The following is an 8,343-nucleotide window of genomic DNA, read 5'->3' as shown; positions in this document are numbered from 1 at the left end:
CTGTGTCCATGGGAAGCAGAGGGGGCTGAGTGTGGGTGAAGAAGGGTAGAGAGTGGGAAAGCATATATCACAAATTACCAGAGCTCTACAGCCCCTCAGGAAGAAGCAAAGATGGCGCACAGAGCAAGATACTCAAGCGAAACGAGGGAGAGGTGGCGAGAGGCAAGGAAGAAATCAAAAGAAGCGGAAAAAAAGCAACACCAGCAGCCAACAAATGGCACTCAAAGAGCCACCCGTTCGGGTGTGTGGAATCCAAGCAGCCGGTGTTTCCTGGTCAAGAGACTGTGGCCGCAGTAGGCAGAGGAGGCCTAGTCGTGGTGAAGAGGGGTGGGGGGTGGGAAAGCATATATCGCAAATTACCGGTTGTTTTGTCTCCCGCTGGATGCTCCGTGAGGCTGCTTTCTCGTACCTCCTGTTTGCTGGTCTCCGACAGGAGTCCAAGATGGCGGATCCGTGCTGTGTTAGCTGGTAGGGGACCTCAGCATGAATCTCTCCTCACTCTCCCTTCTCTGTCAGTTTTCTCATTCCATTTGGTGCTTGGCTGAGTTCTTTATCTCTTCATTTGATGTTTTAGGGTTTCAGGATTGTTGTATTCTCTGTTCGGCTTAGTTTTTCGGATCTTTGCTGTGGAGGGACAACATGGTGCTTCTGCCTAGAGCACCATTTTGCCGAAACTCCCTTCTCTTTCATTCTTGATGTTGGCAGTTTGTTTTCTGTTTATATTCTTGATCAAACCTGCTCAAGTTTATCAAATCTATTGTTTTTTTCCCCCAAATAACAAACTTTTACATTTGTTGAGATTCTCCCCTACTTTTATATTTTCTATTTCTTTGATTTTTCACTCTTACATTTATAATTTATTTTCTTCTATTTTGACAACTTTGCTCTTCGTTTTCCAGTTTCTTAAGATGGAAGCTTAGAACATCAATCTAAAACATTTCTTATTTTTTCCAAATATAGCATTTAAAGTTGAATAGCACCTATTTAGTTGTATCCCACAAATCTGAAATGCTATGTTTTTATTATCATTCATTTCACAAATTTTTTTTCTAATTTCCCTTGTAATTTTGCCAGTGGGTTAGAGTCTGAGTCCCAAATATTTGGGGCCTTTCTAGATATCTTTTTGATTTTGAGCTCTAATTTAATGCCCTTGTGATCAGAGAATATTCTTTGTATTTACTCCTTCGAAGTTTATTGAGACTTGTTTTATGGGCCAGCATATGCTCCATTTTTGTAAATATCCCATGTACAATTGAAAAGAGTGTATATTCCACAGATTTTGAGGATAGTGTTCTATAAATGTCTGTTTAGTCAAGTTGGTTGATATTATTCAAGTCTTCCATATCCTTAATAATTTTTTTAAAATTTGTTCTAATTTACTGAAAAAGTTATCTCCAACTATCAATGTGGATTGTCAATTAATTTCTAGCTTAGGTTCTGTCCATTTTTGCTTCATTTATTTTAAAGTTCTATTATTAGGTGCAAACATATTTCGGAATTTTATATTTTCTTTAGTTCACTTACATTTAACACAATTATCAGCATAGTTGGGTTTAAGTTTGTCATCCTGTCATTCACTTTCTATTTACCCCTTCTTTTGTTTGCTTCTTTGCTCTTCCTTTCCTGAATTCTTTTGGATCAATTGAGTATAGTTTTAGTACTCCATTTTTTCTTCTTTGATCATATTCTCCTTTTCTCTCTTTCTCTCTCTCTTTACCTCTCTCTCTGACTCTTTTAGTAATTATCTCAATGGATTATAATATGCATCCCAAATTTATCACGATCTATCTGGAAATACTGTTATATAACTTACATAAGAAGATTTCAACAGTTTATGTCCATTTTTTACCCTTCCCATCCTGTGTGCTATTCTTGTTAATTATTTGACCAATACACATGCTATGATCTCTACAATCTAATGTTGCTTTTATTTAAACAATTATCTTTTTAATTAATATTTTAATGTGTTTACGGTGAAAGTTTACACAGAAAATTAGATTCCCATTTAACAATTTCTACACATATTATTCAATGATATCAGATACATTGTTTACAATATGTCATGCTCATCCATTCCATTCTGGTTGTGCCACTTCCAGTACTCTAGTTTCCCTGCCCCTTACCTTTTCATCTTTGCTTTAGAGTAATTTTTGACCATTTAGTCTCCTATAGTTGGTTTTTCTTAAAGAAGCTTATTACTCATAGGTGATATTCTTTATTTTATGATCCAATATGTTATTTAGCTAAAAGGTGACCTCAAAGGATAACTTTGGTTTAAGGTTTAAAGCGTATCTCAAGGCTATAGTCTCAGGAAGTCCTCCAGTCTCAACTGCTCTAGTAAGTCTGGACTTTTTAAGAATTTGAATTCTGTTCCACATTTCTCTCTCATTCTATAAGGATCCATCTATTGTGGTCCTGATCAGAATGATTAGTAGTGGTCACTGGACACCATCTAGTTCTTTTGGCCTCAGTGTAAATGAGTCAGTGGTTCCTATCAACTATTATTCCCGCAGACTACTTTCTTCTGAGTGTTTGGTTTCCTTATTTCTCTTTTGTTCCAGATGAGAAGAGACAAATAGTTGTACCTTAGATGGCTGCTCACAAGCTTTTAAGACCCCAGACACTACTCACCACAGTGGGATGTAGAACCTGCACTTTATGAACTATATTATGCCAATTATCTAAGTTGTCCCATGAGACTATTATCCTAAGTCTTCAAACCCAGAAAACCAATCTCACAAGGTGTTTGGTTATGTCTAATCAGTATTCATACCTGTGTCCCCTATATGGTTTATTATATATATATATATAGGTATAGGTATAGATATAGATATACATGCATGCATATACATACCTGTATGTACATATGGTTTTAGATACTTATATCTGTGCACACATATGTACACACATGTTCATAAACTTATATACCTATATACATATTTGTGTAACCACACATATTTTTTGGTTGTTGGTAGTAAACAGTCAATTATCATTTTAAGAAATTAGGGAACTATTCTTTTAAGAGTCTTTCTTTGTATTTGCTTATTTACCATTTCTGGGGCTCTTCAATCCGTTCTGCATATCTGCGTATGTAATTGGTATAATTTTTCCTTATCCTGAAAAACTTCCTTTAGCATTTCTTATAGTCCAAGTCCACTGGTGATGAATTCTCTCAGGTTTGGTATACCATAAAAGCCTTTATTTCACCTTTGTTGTTGGGGGATATGTTCACTGGATATAGAATTTTAGGTTGACAGGTTTTTGTATTGTTTTGTTTTTTGTTTTCTTTCAACACTTTAAATATGGCATCACATTGTCTTCTGGTAGGTATTATTTTTAATAAGTCAGCTGGCATTTTTATTGCTGTTTCTCTGCAATGCTGTCTAGATTTTTTTAGAATTTTCTCTTTATTTTTGTATTTTAGCAATTTGACCATGGTGTATATAGCAGTGATTTCCTTTCTATTTATCCTGCATGGGGTGAGATTCTTGGATTTGGAAAGTTGGAAGGAAATTGGTCATTATTTTTCCAAATATTTTTGTCTCATATTTTGTCTTCTCTCCTTTTTGGGACTGTGATTACACATAGGTTAGGCCACTTGACATTGTACTTTATATTTGTAAATTGATACTGTATAATTTTTTTATTTCTTCATTTTGAGTAATTTCTATTGACTTATCTTCAAGTACACTCTTTGTTCTACAGTGTCCATTCTGCTGTTAAAATCATCCAATCTATTTTTTATTTCAAATATCACATCTTCAGTTACAGAATTTTAATTTGGTTTTTCGAAGTTTCTATTTTCTGCAGAGATAATCCATATGTTCACCCATTATTTCCATTTTTTTCCGTATGTCTTTAAACACATTCATAACAGTTGTTTTTAAGGCTCATTTTCTTGTTCCAATATTTGGATCATCTATGGGTCTACCCTGGTGGCATAGTGGTTAAGAGCTCGGCTGCTAACCAAAAAGTCAGCAGTTCGAATCCACCAGGTGCTTCTTGGAAACCCTATGGGGAAGTTCTACTCTGTCCTATAGAGTTGCTATGAGTCAGAATTGACTCAGTGACAACAGGTTTGGTTTTTTAGTTATGGGTCTACTGGAGCCCTGGTAGCGCAGCAGGAAGGCTCTCCTAAAACGTCGGCAGTTCAAATCCACCAGCCACTCCTTGGAAACTCTATGGGGCAGTTCTACTCTGTCCTGTAGGATTGTTACGAGTCAGAATCAACTTGACTGCAATGGATTCGGTTTGATTTTTTTCATATGGGTCTACTACTGATAATTTTTGCCTTGTTTTTTCACGTCTTGAAATTTTTTATTGTATACTGGACATTATGTATAGAATGATATTAGAGATTGTAAGTTTGCTTCCCTCCTACCCCACCCCATCCCTAAGTACAAGCTGTTTCCTATGTCTGGTAGCTAAGGTGAGGAGGTGATCATTAACCAAGTACTAACCAAGAGTCAAAGGATTAGGTCTTAGTTTTAATAATACAGAGCTCACCCTTGGTTAGCCTAGCCCCAAATTCTTCTATAGCTATAGCAGCAGCTAGCAAATCCCTTTGATCTTATTGGTTTTGAACCAGTGTGGTTGATCCTCAGTTTCACCTTTGGATTCAGTGGCAGCTGGCCTCTAGTTCCAGGAACCATAAAGAGATTTCATAAATTCTTTCTAGTTTTCATATTCTCAGGCATTCAAAGAGTGGTTGAGGGCAACTATCAGGCTGAGCATTGGGAGTACTTCCAGAGGCCAGTGTGTCATCCGTGCCCCCTACATCACCAATAGCTTGATTACTGTCTCTTTTACCCAGCAAAGACTTTTTTTCTTTGTAGATTTTCTCCTCTGCTCACCCACACCCACACCAGGGTTTGCCTCCAGGAAGCTGCTGCAATTCACTGGTTGCCCGTGAAGAGCTCTTCTCTGTGGAAATTAGTTCATCTAGGCTTCCTTACATCTACTGTTCATTGACAGTTTTATAGAATATGTATGATCTGTATTTTATACTGGAGTTACCGTAAGGGTAGAAGGGCTTCCTTTTTTTTTTTAACATCCTATCCAGAAGTTAAAAAAAAAAAAAAGTAGAGGGTCAGTGAAAAAGAAGACGCTCAGTGTGATGGATTGACACAGTGACCGCAACAATGGGCTCAAGCATAACGACAATTGTGAGGATTGTGCAGGACCAGGCAGTATTTCATTCTGCTGTATATAAGGTCACTATGAGTCGGAACCAACTTGACAATCCCTAACAACAACAATATCCAGAAGATGAATTCCCATATATTTTTGACATCATATATTTGCTGAGACTAGAGATCTTAATATGCAGTTAGTATCATCTTAGAAATCTATCAAATGTTTAGATGGGTAAATGGGTAGATAGACAGACAGACAGACAGACAGAGATAGACAGATAGATAGATAGGCATGTAGATAATGCTGAGCACCTACTCTCTGCAATTCAGAGATGAGGACATTTATTAATCCCCTTCTATAGATGAGGAAACTGAAGCATGTAGAGGCTAAATAACTTACCCCAGGTCACTTGGTTAATATCTGGCAAAGCAAAGATTCAAAGCCAGCTAGTCTGTTCATAGAATTCACCCTATTACCACCATCTCACACTGATTTCCTGATGTTCTGAGGAGAGAATGTTCCTATGCTCAAAGTTTAAGAGCTGCTGCTCTAAAAAATCACAGCTCACTTAGTCTAGTCTAGTCTATCAACTTTTTTTTTTTCCCCAGGCCGATGTGCTACCCTGGGTGAAAATGTGTGTTTCATTAAATTAAACTTTCTTTCTCCAATTCCGATACAAAACCATGATAATTTCTCCAAAAAACATGTACGGCATTCCTGCCCCGGATCTGTTCTTTTCTTCCTGAATATCATATCCCTAAGAGCTATAGAAGGATCACTTATTTAAACAGAAATGATCCTCCTTGTATAGCACTAATTGAAATGTTGTTCATGTCAGAAAATGTCTGAACAGAAAATGTGTAATGTAATTTGTTGTTGCCTTTCAAGAAGTCACTGTTCACCTCAGGGATCGTCGGCCAGACATCCCTCAGCTCCTTTAACTTAATTGGTGATTTATTGGCTATATATTTGTTGTGGTGGTGGTTTACACGTTCCTCTTACCAGTCCTCTTTTTTCGCTCTGTTTTATCATGCATAAGCCCACTTTGGGACTGCTTTGCAAAATTCTAAATGTGACCTTTTACCAGGGTTTCCAGCTGCCTGTTATGGCTAGAGCTGAAGCTGTTGTTTCTCTTAGTCTTAGTTGTCTCTGTAGACTTCACATTGATATCCCGCGGGTCATTAGTATGGACAGAGTCATCCCCTATTCATATAAGGCCCACATTGAGCAGAAAGGAACCTATGTGGTCTAATGCAAGTCTATCAGATCACTAAGTAGAGCCTTTTATAGGTTTTTATATTTATTGGGAGATGAAATATGTGTAAATGTTAAAAAAAAAAAATATCTCTCATTATAGGTGATAGTCAGAATCCAGAGCCTGGAAATTTGCTGGGAAAGATTCTGCTGTTGTAAATACTTTAAATACGGTAACAGGACATTCTGGGATCACAGCTTCTGGGGTAGACCATATTTCCTCCTTCCTACCTACTGCACACACACATCACATACTATACACATGTAATACACACCACACACCTATGCATACCACATACACTGATCTCACATACATATCACACATAAGTATACACATGCACACACACATCTGACATGTGCACTGCCCACATACCACATAGTCGCCACTCACACATACTTATCACATATACACTACACATCCACCTACCAAACATACACACCACATACATACATTCATATTATACATACCAGACACACACACACATACACCAGTATCTATTTGTTTCTTTCATCTTTCTGGGAACTTGAGTTTTATACTTGGAAGAAAAAAATAGGAAGTATGAGTGGAGGAAAAGGTAGGGACTGAGTCTGAGTCCTATACAACACATCTGTTGATGTCTCATTGGCCAAAACTTAATCATATGACCATATTTAGTTCTAAAGAAAGCTGGGGAATGCAGTCTTTTAGCTGTGCCCATCATCAACCTAAACAAAATCTAGACTCTGTTACTCAGAAAAAGGGGAAAAATGGATTTGGGGCAGGGATCTAACAGACTCTGTCACATCTACATCTCCTTAACCACTCTATTCTCACCCCTATACTTCACATTTCACTCTAACAACTGAACTCCTTGTTTATTGGGAAAAGAAACCACCAAGGGTCAAACCCCTTAGTATCTCTCCTCTCCACTTTAATTTTCCTGTTTGCAAAATCCATCCTTATTTCCTTCATTCTATCTCAGAGGAAGAGGTGCTTGTATTTCTCCCACAGGCTAAACCCTTTGGTTTTAGCATGCATAGCTTATTGTATGTCCGTTATATATTAATAAAGTTGTTGAAAAATAGATAAAACTCATCCACTTGTTAATCCCTTACCATCTGTTTTCCACAGTCATTGTTCTCCTGAAACTGTTCTAAACAAAGGTCAACATTATTGTCAAATTACCGTCATCCTTCTCAGATATTTCATTGTTCACCATCACCTACTTGCCAAAATTCTCCTTCTCCTTGGTGTGTCAAGCATCAGTTAGTTGTGTGTTTTTTGTTTTTTTGTTTTTCCTGATTCTCTGTCTACTTCTCAGACTATTCTCACTGTATTTTTGTTAGTTCATCTTTCTTTGTAATCATATGACTTTGGAGAGTCCTCCAGACTTCCATTTTGGACCTCTTCTAATCTTTATACTATCTTTTACATTTACTATTTCCAGGGTTCTTCATTTCTTTTCATGGATTCAAGTTGCTGTCTGGCCTCATTTCCTTTCAGCCCAAAGGACTCCCTATAGTATTTCTTGTAAGGTATATCTTCTAGCATCAAATGTTCTCAGTCTTTGGTTAATTGGGAATGTATTTTGCTTTCATTTCTTAAGGATAGTTTTGCTGGATATAGAATTATTGGTTGACCTTTATTATTTCAACATTTTGAATATGTCATTCCATTATCTTTTTTTAAAATAATATTTTATTGTGTTTTCGGTGAAGATTTACAGAGCAATTTAGATTCCCATTTAACAATTTCTACACAAATTGTTCAGCAACATGGGTTACTTTCTTCACGATGTGTGAGGATTCTCATCATTTTTGTTCTGGTTGTTCTGTTTCCATTAATCTAGTTTCCCTACCCCCTATATTTTCCTCTTTCTTTTCAAGTAATTGTTGACCATTTCGTGTCGTAGATTTTTCAGAAGAGCACAGTACTTACAGGCAATATTCATTATTATTATTATTATTTTTATA

Source organism: Trichechus manatus, unplaced genomic scaffold, assembly GCF_000243295.1.
Source record: "Trichechus manatus latirostris isolate Lorelei unplaced genomic scaffold, TriManLat1.0 scaffold00003, whole genome shotgun sequence".
Lineage (NCBI taxonomy): Eukaryota > Metazoa > Chordata > Mammalia > Sirenia > Trichechidae > Trichechus > Trichechus manatus.
Note: the sequence above shows the minus strand (reverse complement) of the source record.